The sequence below is a fragment of the Streptopelia decaocto genome (assembly GCF_964273445.1).
Source record: "Streptopelia decaocto genome assembly, chromosome: 5".
NCBI lineage: Eukaryota > Metazoa > Chordata > Aves > Columbiformes > Columbidae > Streptopelia > Streptopelia decaocto.
This window is the reverse complement of record NC_138659.1, coordinates 26,333,850-26,354,483: the sequence shown is the minus strand read 5'-3', so window position 1 is coordinate 26,354,483 and position 20,634 is coordinate 26,333,850. Positions and strand designations below refer to the sequence as shown.

The 20,634-nt window shown below is 40.7% G+C and overlaps 1 long non-coding RNA gene across 1 annotated transcript in view; it reads left to right on the top strand.

Moving 5' to 3' along the window:
• Positions 1 to 20,634, top strand: part of LOC309439747 — a 44,725-nt gene that overhangs the window by 6,989 nt on the left and 17,102 nt on the right. Inside the window, exon 3 of the long non-coding RNA XR_014184065.1 lies at positions 19,439 to 19,538. This is a non-coding gene — a long non-coding RNA (uncharacterized lncRNA). The remainder of the gene's footprint in view (positions 1 to 19,438; positions 19,539 to 20,634) is intronic.

The following is a 20,634-nucleotide window of genomic DNA, read 5'->3' as shown; positions in this document are numbered from 1 at the left end:
CTTTCTTACAATACAGTTTGAGAGTAAACTTGAAAATAAATCTATCATTACAGCAACCAGTCTCAAAGGAAAAACAAAATCCAACAGACACAAATTACTACTTAATTCTGTATGTGCATATGTTTATATGCATCATCTACTTAAGGCAAGCAGGACAGTGTCCTTGTAGCTGCGAGTTATTTTTTTGCTCAAATACATAGTTAATTAGTCAATGGGTGATACCACTGTTGTGTAGCTCTTGGAAAGACTAAATTTGCAATTAAAACATTTTAAAGCTTTCTTTTGTAGAGTCCTTAGGTAATTAATCTGAAGTGCATGTATATTTCCATATACAAATGTACTGGAGCAGTGATAGCTGATGTAGTAGGTAAGGTCAGGTAGAAACCAGCCTTGCATTTAGAGTCTTTTTTCTGGTACCTCACTCAAAACCTCTCTAAATCTAAATTAATCTTCCAGAAATGTATGGGAAATTTGCTTTATGAGGGGAAAAAAAGGTCTTGCACTATTACCGTAGTCTATCAGTCTTCCTTCAGCGTGACTCCATTAGTTTTGCAATGCATGGCAATTCAGCATTGCCATGACTGAACTTCAGAAGACTTTTGCTAGAATAATGCATGTCACGGGAACGGTCACGTTGGGCAGCCCCACCAAGGCAGAGGAGTGGACTCAGCCCTGTGTGGCTGCAGCTTAGAGGCTGGGGGCAGATCTAAGGAAAGCCTTTGCCTGGCCCACAAGACAGGACCTGGGAACTTCATGGTACAGTGGCTGTGACAAACCTGGGAGCAAACCTGGCTCTGCTGCTGTGTCCTGCTGTAGTGCTGCTGTGGCCCACTCCCCTCCCCAAAATCCCCCACTCAAGCTACAGCTTCCCTCTCTGCCTCCTGAAGCCGTTCCCTCCCTTGCAATCTTGGTTCCTCTCCTCCTTGCCAAGTACACTGACTCCAGCCTGATCTGAAAGTTAATTTTAACAAATAACATCTTGGGCCGAGCCAAGCTCGGATCTGGAGATAGGACACGCTGCGGGAAGGGAACAGGGTGGGGGAGTGTAAGAGCATGAACACTCAGCCTTGTAATATGTGTGAGCACTGATGCTCTCTGAGCAATCGAGTGCTTATTATTATTTCTCTTGGATAGGTCACCTGGGAGTGGAGGAATTTTTCATTTAAAATTAAAAAGAAATCTTTTATAATGCTCATTTCTGAAAGGAAAAAAAACCTCATCTCATCATGGAAGCAATTAGATGGAGAACGCATTGAAAGGAGTGATCAGTTGTTAATTTTTGAGCTGTTGGCCTGACAGAGGGGTTTTTTTGTGAAGATTTTTTTTAAAGGTGTCTTTCATATGTCCATAGTCCAAGGTTACTTCTCATTCAATAGCAATTACCATATGTCCATTACATGCTACAGACTGTTTGAGGTGGATGCAGTGGTCCCCATCTCAGCATGTGCCAAGATGAAATGCCAGCAGCTGTATGAGCCACAGGATAATTGTTTTTATCTGCTTCTTCTCTTTTCCAAGTCCCAGTAAATGTTCTAGGGAGTAACTTCCCTTTCCTTGATATGACCTGAAAGTACAGCCCTCTGGTTTGCATTTCAGGTTCCAAGTCAGCCGTGTCAAGATTTGAACAAGAATCAAGGAGGATAATGGTCAGATGTAATTAAGAGGCAAAACTACTGGTGAAATAGCTGCACATTTCAGTTTTCTTTCTTTCTGCCCATCAGATTACAAACCTCAGTCCCACCACCACTTAAAAAACCTAATCTGTAACTACCAACCCTGTATAACTGCCCTATTGTATCAGATGGAAACCAACTAACCAAACACCACAATACAAAAAAAATAAGCACATTGTACCTCAGAAAAATATGGGGTAGAAAACACAGAAAAAAATGCAGTCTTGTTAAAATATGGACATGGTCCAGTAATTGAATGAGTAGGGAAACTTGAATGGATCAGAGTCAAAAAGCACTGCTTAATTCTTGGGGTTTTTTATTCACCATTCAGCTTACATCAGTGTTAACATCTACTGAGAAATGCAGCCATTTACAATTTGCAGTTCAATGTGTTACTTTAATTAGTATGAAAATTAAAGGGCAACTATAGGCCAATGTGAATGATTATGGAAATACATGTGCATCACATGCAATGCTCTCAATTAATTGTCTTGTATATCAAGCAGTTTAAGTCGGTTGCTGAGTATAACAACTCTATTTTAAATAGCCACTTAATACTTAACAGGATGTGGAGAAAACACTATAGCACACGACTGCTTCTCAAGTTTCAGTGTCTGAGATTTTTTAAAGCTGACCCAAGTCAACCCAAAGAATGTTTAACACCCTGTGTCTGAACACAAGAAACTCTGTGATGTACAGACATTCAATTACATTTTTTTTAAAGTGAGAAACATTTTGTAAAATAGTGACTTTAGAAAACTAATTGGCAGCAGCAAACTTGAGAGTGAAGGCCAAAGCTAGAGGGAACCTTTTACTACAGTAACCCTAGTCAAGGAAAATGAAAATAAAGGCATCTTTGTTTCTTAGTCAAATTAGCTGATTAAGAAATAAAACATTTTAACATGCTTTAAATGCAGCATTAATTATTTATATGAAAAAAAATTAAAGCCAGGTTCCATGAATTAAACTTTGTGTGTGTGAATTGAACATTGCGGGAATAGTAATCCTTTTACATTCATGCCTTACTTCATTAGGCAAAACTAAATATTAAGGGCTCTATTCATTCAAAAAATTCTTATGCATTCAGGTCACACCTTTTCTATGGCTTTTTTTTTTTTTTTTAAGAGTGCTATGTAAAGCACTGATTTTTAAATATGATTCAGAGAAACTAATCTGCTTCTACAGGATGGGCTCTAGTAAATGGGTGTGTTAAGAAAAGGACAAAGATACAGTGGTGGGTCTTGCTTGTCATCAGTGAAAAGGCCCAGAGTAAGTCGTACTGTATGGTGTCAAAGCTGGTGTGATAACAGAAAATCAGATGCATACAGGTAGAGAACTCTGTGAACCCTTTTTCCTATAGATGGATTGGTAAATAATTTCTCTCCCTCACTGATTGTTTCCAATGGCTGGCCAGTGCTTTATTCAGGTGAATGAAGAACAGAGGTTATTTACTTGGGCAGGTATGTTCAGGGATGTACTTTTCTTTTTTCCATATCTGCCCATTTTAGCAATGGTGTGTCCCATGCTTGGCTCCCCGGGAGGACAGTCCCTCAGTTGCAGCTGCACTGCTCTGTGGGATGTGGTTAAACATCTGCTGGGACTGAGGCTGGGATCATCAGTGTCACTTCTCTGCTCTTTAACTCTGTATCTTTAACTTTCAAAATAATTAAAAGGATCACTTAACATTACAATTATAACTTGAGAAGAGAGAGAGAAGAAAAAACAAAGCAAAACCAAAAAAATCAAGAAATTACAAAAAAGGGGTTACCCAGAAGCTTGCAAATTGTCAGCTGGCTGAATTTAAACAAACTTTTGGGAAACAAAATATTGGGAAATGGGACAAGGCGTCAGATGGTTGGGTAAGATTGATGTATTTAATAGTTTAGTTAATATGGATCAACATCTGTCTTTAGTTACATCTGCACAACCCCCTGACTTCAGCAGAATTGTACTTTTGGAACCAAATTTGGACCAATGTTTTTAAATAGGCCCCGGTGCAGAATATCTGCAGAGAGCCTGTGCTGCTCAGTGCCGGTGTAACCAGGCAGCTCTGGAGAGAACGGGTAATACAATATGTTATTGTTTCTCATGTAATTTTAAAATACATTGAGGAGTAATATATTTTTTTATAATAGGGTGCTCCCTGTCTCTTTAAGTAACTGTCAGATGTAGGATGTCCTTGTGCCAAAATGCTACGGTCTGCTCCCTCTGTGCAATTGTTAATTAAATCCATCCCTTATTGTAAAGCCTGCCTAGTCTCTTACCCATTCTGCTTATCTGTGATACCAGATGATGCTCAGTAATTCATGGCCAACCTGCTCCCACCTTCAATAGGGCCTCCTGTGCACTGACCTTAACCAGCTTCACCTTTTCATTATTCCCAAGGAGAATGGAGCCCCGAAGGCAACAGTTTTATCAACTTTTCCTGTTGACCAGATGATGGTTCAGTGATAAATAAATGGAGTGTGCTTGAGCTGGAGGCCTCCCACACGCCAACACTCCCTGCCTTTCTCTGGCTCCCGCTGCCTGCCTGGACGCAGAGCTGTGCAGGGAAAGGGAACCATCCTCAAAGGGCACTGCAGGCTGCACCGCTGCTGGCAGGCAAGAACCGCTTTTGCCTATCCAAGTAATGTTACTCTGCCAGTCATCATGTCAGCTGAAAACTTTCTGTGGTTGGTTCTGAGCTATGCCACCTGCAAATCTCTTTTCTCCACTGGTAAGGCTGATATACAGGAGCTGGTAGGAATATTTTCATAGCTGACAAGCTGTTTCCCATGAACAGTGTCAAAGATTTAAAAGCCTCTTCTGCAAATGGGACTTTCTGGCAAATATAGACTAAGCAAATCTTTTATTATTACCATATGGCTAGAAATACTCCTAGAGTTCTCCTGGAAATGGGTACTGTACCAGCAGAAAGCAATATTCTGTTGGCCTGTACATTGCCTCAAGGGTATTTACTATGGTAATAAGATCAGTAATTCATCTCCTAAAATCACTGGGAGTACAAATGCTTATTTAAGTAGATGGTATCTTGATTGCAACTGAGTCAGGAGAGCTCTTAAAGCTGCCTGTTTAGGCTACAGATCTTTTGTTAAAGGCAAAGGGCTGGTGGTTCTTGGTAAACACAAGAACATAGTGCTTCACAGCTACCTTCCATTCTGAGCAATTCACAATAGATGCACAGAACATCCCTTGACAAAATGGGCATGTACAAATACATCAGGAAATTGTGTCTGTTGGGTTTTTATTTTTTGCTTTTTTTTTTTTTCCCATAGCAATGTAATGGAAAGAGATATAAATCTCTCTCCATCTCCAAATAGTTGGTCAGAACAAAAGAGACCGAGAGAAAGCCATACATACTTCAGCAGCACATGGAACCATTCAAACCCCATTTGCTGAGGGATGCAGCACCAACATAAATTAGGAGACAGCCTTGGCTCAGAAAAACAAAAAGAGAAAGATCTGAGGGTAAAATTATTTGCTTAGTCACAGAGTAGGCCAGTGTCAGAAGTATCCTAAGTTCTTGAGACTCTTGCGACCTCCCATCTGCTAGCTCGCGAACTCGGTAGGCATCTTCTCTGGAAGTCCTGGAGGCAGAAGCCTCCCTTCTTGTTCAACTGCGCCTTTTAGTTTTTGGTTGGTTGGTTTTGTTTGTTTGGTTTGGTTGTTTACAAAGCTGATCAAGAGAAACCATGGGTTTATGGCAAAGGCATAGAAGTGGGAGTTTAAGGACCTAGTTTCTAATCCCAAACTCTCACAGAAGTCTTCACAGAAAGGGTGGTATACGTTAGAAATACAGAGATTCCTCAAAATGTATTATTTGAGGGAAACTAGAGTCTGACCTCTGAGAATCCAAATTCAGTGCCCGTAGCCCTGTGCCAGGAAAGTTTCAGGTGGCTGGTACTGTTTCACATTGGTGATGTGGCATCAAAGGTGAATTACAGAAAAACTGAGCTAGAAGTGCCTAAAACAGATGTTCTGTAGTTTGCCAAGAAGCCTGAGCCCTTAATGAGGACATGTGGCTGAAACGGAAACAATTAGCAGTTTTCCTGCAGAATGTTGTTCTGTACTTTAACTTCATCAATACTGTTCCTTCTCTGCACAGTTATTAAGCTAAATATCACTGAGGCATGTGCAAATTTAACGAGAGAAATATCTGTTTGTGCTCTCTATATATTTCAGAAATTAAAGATTTTTCAGGAGGCACAATTCTGCCTTGTGAGTCAGAATTTTCTCTCTCATTTATTCTGCAGTCATGGAGCATAACAAACATTTGAAATAACTTTCACCAGCTTGATCACTGTTGTCAGACAGAGTATATATGCAAATGAAACTAATAAATGTTGCTGAAGTTCTCTGGATTACTCCAGAATGTATAGAATTGTCTTTCGTTAGTTAAAAGCGCTTAACACTTATGTAGCAATTTCCATCGTTGATGACAAGCTTATTAATCAATGCAACACCTCTGAAAGGAGCATTGCTATATATTCCTATTAGAGTGTGAAATTTAAAATGTATGGATGTACTCTGAAGTGTTGGTCAAATAGCCAAAGAAACTTGGGTTTCAAGTTTGGGAGTTTGTGGTTTCTGTCACATGATTAGGCCAGACTTCTTTGACACACAGACCCCTTTATGTGTTTAATAGATCAAGCTCTGCTGGGTTTAGAGCCACACATCAGTGTGGCCATGCTCTGACTTTGAAATGTGGCGATAACAGAGCCATTTTTTATAATTGCTGCCTAGAGGACCTGAGATGGGGATACAGCACACTGCTGTGATTTGCTCTTTGCAGCTTTGTTAAGACTCACGGGAGCCGGAAGGTGTGTTTCCAGTGCACAGTAAATAGGCTTGTGCTAAATGACCCTTGCCTTTTTTCATGCTAATAGGTGTGACAGTGTTGGGTTAACAAAGAAGTCAATCCTGTTGTAGGGATGAAAATTTTGTCTAGAGTGAAATCCATTGAATTCCCTCACCTCTTTTCTGTGCCTGCTATCATAGGACACTGATGGTACTGCTGATCTGCTCTCTTTGCAGTCAATAAAGTGTCAGATGATAGTATTTTCTGCCTTCTACGTCCCAGAAAAAAAAAAAAAAAAAAAAAAAAAAAGTATATTCTATGCAATATGCTTAGTTTGGGAAATGAGTTTTGTTCACTGTTACCAGGTCTGTAGAAGCCACCAGGCAAGTGCAGTGAAAAAGGCCTCCTATAAAGGGTATAATGAAAGACAAATCATTTCAGTTCATGACTAGAGGCATATCAATAAAGATCACCCCCTGCATATATCAAGTGATTGATAGCAAGTTTGAAAGCTTTTTCAGTTCCCTGGTAGTGCCATCCAACTGCAATAAAACACATGGATTTCTCTGCTCCCCTTGCAGATAAACCCCCTTCATGCTGCATGTAGGAAGAGCTTCAAGAATAATAAAAGAAAGGTACAGGGAGTTATTACTTTTAAGTAGCTCATGTGGCAATATCTAAACTATAGCAGGAAGGGAACTGTTAAACATCTTGTTGCTTTGCTCTGTTGGTAGGCAGTCTCTGAGACTGTCAGCAGCCTGAGGTAAATCAGGCTGCTCAGAGGTGACAGCCCAGGACATGCACTGTGAACCAGGAAAGGAGCTTTTGGGATGCCTGTTCAGATGAGAACAGATACCTAAAAATTCGCACCCCTCTGGCAAGCTCAGCAAGTGTAGTCCCTGAGCTGGATACCTGGATACCTGGACAGACCAGGGCTGTGGGCCAAATGGCAACGGCTCCTACATACCTGCCTCCAAGGCACAGGCTGCAGTCCTGTTCTCACTGCCTGTCTCCTCCATAGCTAAGTTGCCGGTACTGCCCATGGCTTGGGGCTTATAGCTGCTCCTCTCCCTTGTTGATGCTGAGTCTGGCCCCGCAGTGCATCTGGTGCTTGGTCTCATGCTGTTAATAGGAACTGATTGCTCCTGTTGGAAAGGGCTCTGTGCTTTGAGGATTTGTGCATCCAGACATTGTGAAACATTCATACCTAAAAGCTATGGAAGCATTATATGAGTTTTTATGACTGAATCTATATCTGTTTCATTGCCTTATGCTAATGGAAGTCTTGTGTCAGCCATTGGGAGCCCACAAACTTTGGAAAAGTCAAGAAGCTTCTGGGAAACTCTTACTGAGATGAGTTTTTTAGTTAGATCCCGTTCCTTCTTACCAGAGAACAAAATCCAGGTTCATGAGACTCCAAGACCTGGGAAAGCACCTTGAAAATACCAATGTTGATTGATCTGCTTCATCCACATACAGCCCGTTTAAAAGCTGGTTCCATCTACAAGGCTTGGGTTTGGATCTGGGTCCAAATATCCCTTAATTTCACCCTTAAGGTGAGACCTTTATCTGCTGATGTCACCGTGATTTCTGTCACTGGCTTAAGTGAATGAGGGTCAATGCGGTGTTTTAAACCACAGAGTTCGTTTGACCTATATGTAATGTGAAGACGGGTATTAACTGGGAAGTCTAAATTTCTGGAAGTCTCTCTCTCAGTAGTTGTGATTAAATTCACTATTCCAGCATAATGTAGCTTTCTGTTCTAATCATAGCGTTGCTGTATTTGGGCATAGCACATCAAAGGGGTTACCTTGCTCTCATAGCAGAATCTTCCTTAGGTTCGCTTACTCTGGGGACTCATACCAGATTTCCCTGGTTCTGCACACAGGCCAGATTTTCAGCTCCCTTTTAATCTTTGGCAATTTGAATTTATATGGAAAACTTACAGGTGACAGTCTGGCTATGTTGAGACAAGTAGGATAGAAACCATGTCAGAACAGTCCCTGAAAGTCCTACGATGTGCTTAAAGCATTTCAAGAGAACCCTTGATCCAATGTATCAAAGGGTTACAGTAAGATCAAGAAGAATTAAAACTGATGGTGTGCCAGAAATCACGTGCAGCACAAGGTCATTACCTACCCTCGTTAAAGTGGTCTCAGTACTGTGGCCTGATCTGAAGCTTAATTGAAAAGTTTCAAATGGTGCATTATAACGAAGACAAGACAGCCACTGCCCATTCCACGACCTCTGCTAAAAAAGGCAGATCGGTAATAGGGCAGAAATCTAAGCAATTGCTTGAGGATAATCAAGGCCTAATGAGGTATCCACTTCAGTCTTTCAAAGGCAGAGGAACCTCTCCCTGATGCTGGAGAGAAAGTAGGGGCTGATGGGGCTGATGTGAGCAGGTTCCTGCATCTAGAGAACAGGCTGCCTGGCCAGGGTAGTCACAGTCCTTGGCAGCGGAGCGAATACAAAGGGCAATACCGTGTCTGTAGAGTGGGTTTTCAGTTGTACAAAAGGTCAGTGCCATGGCCTAGGCCAGCTTCCTCTCCGTTGCCTTCTTTTGCAATCATTTTCTGTTACCCCAAACCTTTCCCCAAAGTAATCATAAGGTGCCCATCAGGTCTGAAATAGTTGTGTTAGGAGGCAAGACAGTGATGATAGGAGATACCTGACTGCTGATGTTATCAATTTTCCCTAAAAATTCACGAAAAAAACAAACCCCATTGATGTTCCACTTGAGTGTGATAACAAACTGCAAGTCACAATTACCCAAGGAAATCAAGTATCTCCTTGGCATCTTCCTCTTTTTTTGTTCTATTATCTTTTCTAGCAGAGAGGTCAGTGCCCATATCCACATGATTATCTCCACATCCAGCTGCCAAATTGTGAAATCTGCTCTTCCCGGGCTACTGCTTGGGCAGCCGTATTAAAGGGTTTGTGCATGCCCTTGCCCAATGAGCAGTTACAGCGTGGAATCACCTTTCAGTCTGCAGGAGCCAAATGGTTTTTCATCTCTTTGAAATAGTCAGCTCACCCATTTTAACCCACATCTGTAGGCTGTGCTCATGTCAGGAGAGGGGTTCTCTCCAGATTCGTATCTGTTTGCTGAGCAGGTTTGCTTGCTGTTCCTAATCTCTCCTGTTTTGATAAGATCTGCCTCCTGTCTTGAGAAACACTAGTCATGGGAAGCTAGACCAGACAAAAACATTGTATAGAATTTCAGGTTCAGTGACAGAGTACAGCCTTCAGTGATGGACTTGATTAAAGGCATCGTGCACAATGACAAGTTACAAAATTTTTTAGCAGCAGGGGCCATCTTCTTTGGCCTTCAGGTTCCTCACTAATTTTGTGTACAGTTAAAATCAAAGTACCTGCTTTCTTTGCTATGAATCCTACTTCAATTATCTTCTGCTTTGTCATGTAATTTCCTTCAGCTTTAAATACAAATACTGAAAAAGAAGCCTAATATAAGCAAAAAGTTCTAGTAAAATAACTAAAACCCCATTTATGCAGTTCTTCAGATAGCTGTCTTGAAGACCACGAGAGGTGCAACTGACTTCACTGGGACACCTTTGGGCCTGGATTTAAACCATGCATTTTGCTGAAGTAAGACCTTTAATACATGACATACAGCATCAGCTCTACAAAATATGACTGGTTGGCTGACAGCCCTGCTTCTGTCCATTGCTTGCAAATTAATACTGTACGTCTGTGTGGGTAAATAGGTTGTCATCACCAGTGCCTGTGGTCACTGCAGGCTGCACCCACGAGCCTAAGGACTCTGCATCCGTACTTTCCTGGAGAGGCGTTTGTGTGTTGAGCTGCTGGTGCTATACCCATGGAAGCAGTGGCTGAGCAGTCCTGCCTGGGAAGGAACCACTGCTGCTGTGTTTGCAGGTCTCTGAGGAGCTCTAGGACAGCACGGGAGGACAGGGCACTGCCAGCTGCTGTGTGAGAGCTGCCACGGTGGCCGGCTGGGCTCTGGTGAGCTGGAGCCTGCCACAGTGTCAGTGCGGCAAGTGGTGAGAAACGGGCTGCTTGTACCAGCCTGAAGGTACAGTGTTAAGAGGAATTTCTCTATATATTGTTTCCTGTTAAAAATCATTGATTTAGCCACTTACGGGATTTTTTTTTGCTTGTTTTCCTTGTATGTGAACAAGGACAAAATGCAGATGGAGGGATGTCTAGGGTGTCTCAGGAATGGGTACCACTCTCTCTTCAGGTGTCTGCAAATCTCAGCTAGGGCTGATCTCTTTGATACAGGATGTAAGTGTGCTACGGGTGAGGTGGGGGAAGGAGTGAGAGCAACCAGTGAGAAGATGTTCTACCTATATGTAACCCACCAGCTTTGCTGAGCGTTGACTAATGAGAGGGGAAAAAAACCTCAGTCATTTTTTTCAAAAAAAAAAATTAGATCCTGGACTCCATGTGGCAAAAAATAGGGCAGTTGAGTTATTAGTACCTGATGAGAATATGAGAAGAGTAATTATTATATAGTCCTATTAATGAAATTGTTCTGAAGCTCAAAAGAAAAAAAAAAGAAAGAAATGTCACCAAAGAAAGCCTGGTCAATTACTTCAGGGAAAAAGAAAAGCTTCTGTTGTATGAATAGAAATATCAGCTTGTTAGCTTAGCAGAGAGATCTGGACACTTATGGAAATTCAAAACATTTCCACATATCCCAGTTCAGGTTGGAATTAAAGTGTTGTAAAGCTTCCCTGGAAGCCAACATTTATCTAATATGTAAGCATATTTAGATTTCATTTTGAAATGGTTGTTAAAGGCTATCCTTTGGCTGCACTCTACCCTTCATTCTTTGTTTTTGAATTGTTGAACTTTGAGATTTTTATGCTGAGAAAAATGTACTTTCAGAACCAGAAATGCCTGAATGACCAGTTACAGCGTGTACTAACCCTGAGAGATATCCATTGAATCTGCTTTCCTCCTCCAATTTACTTGCTGTTTTTCCAATCATGCCTTGCATTAATGTTGTACACTTAGCTAAACTGTGTGTGTTATATTTTAGATCTATTTTTGTTTTGTCTAAAAAATTTCCAAATTGGCATTAAGTATTCAAGATGTAATCTCTGTAGCAGGAAACCGGTTATCAGATTCATATAAAATAACTGAGCAATAGAAATAACTCCGAGCAGAATGCATTTATTTTTCTTAGAATTGATTTAGAAGGAATTTAATGCCTGTGAAAGGTGCTAGATTGCAACATCAGAGAACTGAAGCTACTGTTTAACCACAGAACGGTTACAGGGTGGGAGATGGCTTTACAAGATTCCCCATGAGGGTTGACAAAATATTTGTCTCAGGTTTGGTGCCTTTCATCTAGCTGGAACAACCAAGCTTTCATGGGTCAGTAACAGTCTCTCTCAGGCTGTTGGCTTTCACCTGGGTGATGGAGAGAGTTTTTCTGTGAAAAGGACTTGTCGGGGGGGGGAGATTTTGCTTTTGTGATTACTGGCAAACATTTATGATTTGGTTAAACCTAAAATACTAGATTTACTCCAGCTGAGTTGGCACATTGCTGTAAGGGATAGTCCTGGGTCAGAAATTCAAAGTACAAGGTGTGTCGATGCTGTCCCTGCCCTGTGCCACGGTGGCAGGTAGAGCTGGAAAGGAAGGAAGGGGCAGGTGCTGTGACCTGCACCCCCCGCACGCTCTGCCACCACCCTTGCGATGCCCCCAGGCACCATGCCACTGTGCTCGGACCCCTTCAGAGGGGCTCTCAGAACCAAGGTTTGCATCTTTTGCTTTCTGTTGCCACCTGTTTATCAGAGGGAAGACAAGAGTGGCGAGCTATAAGATGCCACTATTTGAGCTATGCCAGGTTCAGGGTCTAATTCTCATATTTTCCCTTTTTTTTCCCCAAATTTCCAGAATAGTTATCTCTGAAGGCCACATATAGTCTGCATGGTTTGAGTCTCAGTAGTTTGGTTCCCATTAAGCAGAGACAGACAGTATTGCGTGTGCTAACTGGTAGTCTTGTCAGCTGCAGGAGACACCGCAAAGCATTTTTCATGGTACATGTTGAGCTTTAACTTGTATTTGCTGCTTAGTTAAGTTAATATGTTTGGTGTTTATGGTTTTCACTGACTTCCTGAGGAAGGGGAGAGGTGAGTAGCTTCAGGGTAGTTTTTACTAATTTCTCTCAAAGGGAGAGACTTTCACAGTACTGCCTGTCTCCCCACGAGCTCATCAGGAAAAGAAAATCACCATTTCTGTGTTTTATGTGTCTGATCTGCCTTAAAGGGTGGTCTGCCCACATGGGATGCCAGGCAAGCTGTCCACCACAGCTCTGCTGCTGTCACAGCAAGGCCAGCAGAAATACATCCACAACTGCATAGATCAATAGGTTCGTTACTGTAATGCAAAGTCAACTTATTGACGAGCCCACTTGGAACCAGTTAGAAATTTTTTCCTCTGAAGCCACATTCTTCTGCTGGTTTTGGTATGTTGGACAGAGGCTGCGTTCCCTCACACTGGAATTTCCTGTATTAGCACTGCACAGGAGTGAATTTATTTTGTAGTCCTTGAGATGTCTGAGCTTCATGGATTTCACAGCCTTTATAGACCATGAAACAAAGATCTATTTTCTACTGAAGCATTGCAGAAAGGATGAGCATCTGCTGACTTATTGGTCTTCCAAAGAGTGATGCCCTCCAAGACCAGAGGTAAACCAGTCTGGGATTATCTCACTGAAGCCTGAGGTATTAGTGACACAGCTCTCATATAGCTCACATGCTTTTTGCACTGATTTTTGGAGCTAAAAGAAACATTTCATGTTTGTTGTCTATTTGCACCCTAATGTGCTGCTGAGGGAGCTCGTTTCTTCTGTTGTAGCAGGAATATGATGTTTACAATCTATAAAACACTAAACTAGGCCAGGGCATAGGCATCTTGCTTCAACATCATCTACCTTAAACAAGTCTGTCGTCCTCTGGGCTTGTGGGCTCAGTACTGTAAAGGCAATATTACCGGTTCCTTTTGTGTTGAGGACTTTTTAGAGGGGCCTGTGGACTCCTTGTCTTTTCTCAGACTCACCTGACTCCAGCCCAGCCATGGTATTCTTACTTCTTAACTTAATCAAAATTGCAATTCGGGTATCCAACCTCCAAATGTACAGCTTCATTGAAATTGAGACAGGTTATTTAAGACTTTCTGCATAGAAATGTGTAATATATTATACTATATTGAGTTTTGTGGAAGAGTGGAAAATATCCATTTGGTTTTGGAAATACATTATAGAGATATTTAGATGCCAAGTTTTTTATTGTTCTACTAATGTCTTCCTGATCTACAAGTTTTTAAAAGTAAATCATTCCACTGTTGCAAATTTTAAAATGGTATATCTGAGAAATTTTGCACTGTGGTGTTTAGTTGGGTCTCAGACCTTCACAGGAAACGAAGTGGCAGCTGGGATTTTGTGGAACAGGTTTCCCCAAATTGCCCCATCCCATCTCTTCGCTCACTTTCTTTTATGCACTTCCCCACCTTAAACTGCTTTTATTGAGCCAGTTTGCCAGGGGCTCTGCGTGACGTGAAGTGAACTGACATGCTCAATTTTCCCAATATTTGTACTTTATGACTAAGCTACATTATTGTTTTAGGATTTTTTTGTAATCTAACTAAGGATACTTTGCACCTTAATTGCATGCTAATTAACATTTTCCTTTGTGGAGGATTAATATCATATAAACTGTAGCTCTACCCCAGCTACCTCTGTTCTATTTCTGCAGCCCAGAAAACTGACCATTGTGCTTCCCAGCAGGCCAATGCGCATTTTCAGACTTGTCGCAGAGCTCCACAAATAACCAGTCAAACCTCCCCCACCTAAACCTTCCTGACAGAGTCTTTCTTTTATATCCTTACATTTCTTTTTTATTAAATTTGCCTCAGTAAACAATATGTCCCAAACCTGTGGAGTGTCTTGGGTGGGAAATGTCATCAGCCTCCCCCTTACAGAACTCTGCCTTCATGTCCCTGCTGCAGCTCCCTCTTGCCCATGCAAGACAATGTCAGAGCAGTGGCTGATCTCATCTCTCCTGAGCACCAATTTAATTTGCAAAATGTTGTGTTTTTTTCTAACATGTGAGAACTTTCCTTACTCTGTGTTCCTGAAACATGAATTAATGATCTGTTTTCATCTGTGTGGCCTTGGTATGTTCCCTGGCTTTGCACACAAGCCTTCAAAGCTGTGTGGCAAGGATGGTATGAAAACAAGTCTCCGTTAAAGCAATGATTTAAATTTTCTGTGAATCTCCCTGATAAAAAGTTTGCAGCAGTCCTTGCTGGTGAAACTCTTATTGGTGCTCAGCTAATGACCAAGCAACCACACTTCGGTGGACATGTCTTGAAGCACTAAGTTGATTACTGAAAACTAACTGAAGGAAAAGGAGAGAAGTGGGAACCAGCTGAGCCGTGGTGTACCCACAGAGTCAGGCCATGCACTGTGCATTCGGGCACTGTGCTGGTGAGGTCCTGCTGCATAAATACAAACAGAAAGATGGTGAAGTTTATAATTTTCATTGAATTCTTAGTTTTTTCCTCTCCAGACTTCATTGTTATAATTTATGTTTGAAACCATCTGACCATCAGGAGCTAGTATTGCTCTGTGCAGTATCCAGGCCGAGCTCCAGTTTGAATTACCTGTTTAAAATTCCCCTTGTTTTATAATTTCAGCTGAATAGTTTTAATCATGTCTTGTTGTGAGCTGTGGTGCTGTACAGTGGGTTGCATGTCACTGAGAAGCTTCAGTCTAGAGGTAGTTGCGCTTCAGTGCCAAGAGAAATAATAACTGGATGGATGGAAAGTGTCTGGGATTGATGTGGTTTAAAGGTGCTGTTCGTGCAAGCTATTATCAAGGAAGGAGTTCAGGAAGAGATTCACTCTTAAAATGCAGGTGCTCTCGTGCTTTCTCTGACAGATGTGTTCCAACAGTGTTTTGAATTCTGTTTAAAATTTGAAAGAGCTAAACCTTCAGGCTCTTCTCGTCTTTTCTTAAATTCATTTCCGTGTTTAGATGAAAAAGAAACATTTTGCAACTTACTTTAAACTTTCTTCAAAAGAACTGCTGGAAAAGGAACACTCATGGGAAGCACATAAGGTGTAAACGAATGTTAAGCACAGCAGATGGAGTGATTTTAAAAGTGCTAATGGACAGACATTAGACTGTAGGAATTTACCTAAGAGAAAATCTCAGATGCGGAGGGACTGCCAGGCAGGGATAAAACCCCAATGAATGAGCCAAATGATAGAAAAATGTTACCAGAGTAAAGAGCTGTACATACGAAATAAATACCAAAATGGGGAAATAGCACCAGTAAAGATAATGAAAGATAGAGAAGTAACTGATGCAGGAGCATGTACACACAGCCTGTACTGAAAATGCAAGCTCTTAGGGTGGATCTCTCTTTTCCTCTCTCTTCTGTCATTTTGGCATTTTTTCCCCTGCTAATGATGGTAGCTTAACGGAGTTAACAGCATTAATGGGCAAAGCTCTTTCCAACTAAATGCACAACAGACTTTTTCGCAATGCTCTGTCAGATGTTTTCAGGTGTGTACTTGCCTCAAATTTCAAAAAACTGTTTTCCTCAGATAATTTTCGATTAATTTTGTTAGGCCTCCTGGCTGGTGGTTACTTTCTCTGGCTGTGTGAAAGCAGCAAAGCAAGTGGGTTGAGGTTTGCATGATTTGTGAATATGAAGGGAAAAATAGAGCAGTCTAAAAAAAAAAAAAGTACCCCACAGGAAAGAAATAATGGGCAATATGTTTCCTTTTGAACTTTTTCCAATCAACCTCTGGAAAAGGTGTCATAAAGCCCCCAGAAATGAGTAACAGCACAGGGACAAAGAAAACTCTGTTACAGATGTCCCTGCAAGTCTATGAGCAAATTGTTTTTTTCTAAATAACTCCAGAACATTACATGGCCTTAACAAGTTTCCCAGGACAGGAACTCCTAGTTTATTACTTGCTCACATTGTCATCAGAAATTAATTTTGTCCCTGAAAGACAAATTGGCTGGTAGCTTATGAAGTTAAATGGAAAGAACAAGTGAGCATCTGTTTCTTCTGCATTTTGTCTCCTTGGTGTCTTACATATAAATGAATCAGAGTGTTCAAACTTAAATTAAGATCTTTGGCTAGATAAACAGTTAAAACTGGTTCCCATAGCTACCTCTCACACATAGCTGTGATTGCATTATAATCCCCTAGTAATCAGGTCTAAATGAAAGAAAGATGATAAGGGTGCTATTTTCAGTTTTCAGTACTGATTTTTATTAGCTCTCAATCAGATCAGGACTGCTTTGCCTTTCATCACATTGTGGCAGTGTTTGTAGAATCATTAGAGTAATAAAGTGTAAATCTTACCGAGGTGCATTTTTCTTGAGGTGTTTTATATAACGAAAACTCTGAAGATTACATTGGCGGGTACAGGAAAGATTTGTTTCTGCAACTAAAGTGAGGATGTAATGTATGCTATATTAATTTATTCTTTACCCAAGCGAATACCTAATGAATTACCTTGCTGAGGTGAGACAAAAAATAAAAATATCCAAAGAATCAGCCTGTCTGAACATGGTCCTAATATACTGTATATTACAAGTACTGAGTTCAGTCGTTTTTTTAATTTGCCATATTATCTTGTATCATATCTCTCCCTGTGCATTACCATGCACAAATGAATTACAGGCAAAACCACAAGCACTGCTATTACCAGCCTGCTGTTTTTAGTAAACTGGTGCAGCCCAATAAAACATCATGTTGCAGCAATATATAAGTATTTATTGTAGAGTAAATTTCAGCTAAACAAAAGCACACAGGGAGGCCTGATCCTGCTCATAGGCGAGGCAGCAGCAAAGCTCGAGTTTGGCTCATGCATCATTTGAATCTCACCTGCACCCTTGATTTGCAGTATCCTTTGAGGTAAATTTTATTTAATAGCTTTACTTCTGAAGGCTCCTGATTGCCCAATTTAGAGGAGACTTCACCCAACCTTCGGAGGTGTTCCAGGATGTTTCTGCAGGCAGAGTGATCCTTCAGCACAGAAATTGCCTTTTGTAGTGTTGCAGGATTGTTCACAGAGTTTGCAGGTGTGCCTCACGTTTGTAATTAACTCCCAGTTTAATACTGCAATGATTTTACTTTCCCATAGACCTTTTTTTTTTTATTTTAATATCTGGTGAATGTTACCATGTATCATACTATAGCATAGCTATTAAAATGCCTGCCTATTTTATATATTTGAATTTTATGTATCCCATATTTAAATGAGGAGTAAACTGTCCCAGTAATTCAGTGGTAGATATTTACAGTCATCCGCACAACTGCAGGAGTATTAAGTAGCAAAAGAAATTAGCCAAAAAGTTGAAAAATAAAAAGCAAACACACAACTTTCTGGTGCTCTGTTTGATTTTAATGTACTTCATGTAGGAACTATGCCTGATGTTAACATTAACAATTTATACTTACCTTCTGTTCTATAAAAGATGAATCTGTTCAACCATCAAATAGTGGTGTTTGCATAGTTAGCAAAGTCAAAGATACTATCTGATCCTAGAACATGGAATTCTTTAGGACAAGGACCATTTAATGTATACAAATTTATACCTGAGATAATTAGATACTGGTGTTCACATCACGCAAAAAAAGAATTGATCGGTTCATATGATGTTGTAGATAAGGAAACAAAATGTATGTTTCAAATATTAATTGGTTAAGACTTCTAAGATGCAGAGAGGTTCTCAGTCTAAAATGATTCATTTGCTACTAATATTTTGAACTACAAAAAGCTCCAATTTTGATGCTGTTTCAAGGCAAATACACAAAGAAAGTATTTTGCTCAGAAAGGTTTTGTGTGTATTTGTATGTTGACACGCAAATGTAATATGTCTGGAAGATGTTGCTATGTCTAATGACACAAAAGCGAGTAAATTGTAGAGCCTGATTATCAACAGATAACAAGACATACTGTATATAAATAAATGCTCAGCATCAAACCCCATTATTGGATTAGCTATATAATCATGTTTCAGGCTGTAAGTCTGTGCTGACAAATGAACACTTTTCATTTGGCTCAAGGTCCTCATCAGCAACGGAACTAATTTTACATTCTCACCCATTAAGTGAATAAGATGTGGAAAAAGCTGTCTGCTTTTTGAAGTGTAAATTTGCTGCTACAGGCTGTGCAGACCAAAGCTCTTTTGAAGCAGTGAAATGAGATCATCTCTAGGGACATGTGAACCTGACAAAGTTTAGGTCATTTCTGTGGAAGGTATAGCAGGGGGGGAACCATTTGGATACCGTTTCAGTAGTGACTTATATGGGGCAATTTGGAAGATGCTGAACTTTACAAGCTTTTTGTTCAAATTTGTGAGAGAGCTTGAACTGGAAGTACAGATGCAAGCTTTCAGCCCTCAGAAAGAAACCTCCATAAACGTCTGAACTGGGTACTTGGCCAGCAGTTTGGGAGCCAACCCTGTAAATCGCAGCACGGCACCAGCTTTCACACAGCCTCTGGAAGGCCCAGGCTGCAGGGGAGCACATCCTGCCTGCAGGAGAGAGGCATGGGGGGCACAGACAGGAGGGGAAGGGGAGAGGACTCCTCAGTGTCCCCTTGGTCAGGCAGGGTAAGGGGCAGGACTACAGTAAGCTCTAGGCCTTCCATGCTAGGGAGCAGTATTGTGATGCACCACAGTTCAAGCAAGGGTGATGAAGCTGTTTAGAAGAAAAGCTTAGAAGAAAAGAGTCTCATGAAAATCATTTAACTTTTTAGATTTCCAGACACTCAAAGCAGTGTTTAACCACTGTTTAGAATCATGAAAAAAATATCCCCAGGCTGTGTTGTGCATCTAACCACAACACTTTTCATTTGCAAACCAACTAAAAATTAAGAAAGGCTTTGATACTTCATTTGTTAATTTTATTTCACCCCCTTGTCTTTGTTTGCTCACTAGAACATGCTTGTATGACTTGGGCTTTCAGTCTTCCTGGAAAATATGCAGTTGTTTCATCCACCACTTCCTGATGTGTTGTAGCCCACCAGTGGTCCACAAGGTAAGAAACACTATGAGAATCCTGTGTAGTGCTGTGTGGGTATAACGAAACTAAAGAAAATTGTAGGAAGTCCAGGCTGGTATAGTTGCATGACAGTATACATCATTGATTTACCCCTGTCTGAACAGGGCTAGTTGAGTTTTGAAATTGGTTTTCTAAGAGTATGGCTATCAAAGAGTAAAGATGATTGTCAGGCAGTTATATAAACTGACAAAAGGTTTTTAAAAATATCCTCTGGGCAAGCAATTGCACTGCTTTCTGCCACAGCATTTTTAACCAGATGTATTAATATCACGTAGGAACATCTGACCAACAAAACTGAACAGAAGCCTAGTGGGTAACCTCTGTGGAGCCTTCACCTAAAAAATCAAGTGAAATAAAGGCAGCTGAAAGAGAGATTTTGCATTCCTTTCCCTGAGCTCAGCTTTCTAACTTTGATGATGATGGTGTTGTGCCCACTAGCAGGCTTAGTTGTCTACTTGTCTGAGCAATCAGCATCGAGTATTCAGGACCTCCCTTCCAGTTTCCCCATCAAAATAAAGCTGTTAATAATACTTCTCTACCTCACTGGCATGTTACGGAAGTTAATGAGTTGATGTCTGCAAAAGACTTTGAAAGCATGAAACGGTGTGGAAGTTCTAAGTGCTGTGTTGTGAAGGTGTCCCTCTCTCCAGCTTAAGGCAGGATGAGTTAAAGTTATTCAAAGGAGATAAGAGAAACAACAGAGACTTTATGAGTGTATCAGGGGAAAACAGAATACTGGATAGAAAATAGACCCATTAGCAAATGAGGAAGGAGATAAAGTTAATCATGATTTTTAAATGGGTGAGCAACAGAACCGCTTTTTTTTAGAAAGAAAAAGTCAGTATTTAACAAAAATAATAAGGACTGACAATTAGGAAGAAGCACAGGCCTTGTGAAAACAAGTGTTTGATTAAAAAGCAAGGAGGAGAAAACTCCTAAACCACGAATATATGTACATTAGCAGGTCTAGATGAAACTTTTCTTAAGAACAATGCAAAACTAATACCTTTTTCCAAGTATTTACAAGTACTTTGGAAAAACCACGGCATAGAGGAAGAGTCGTATCAGAAAA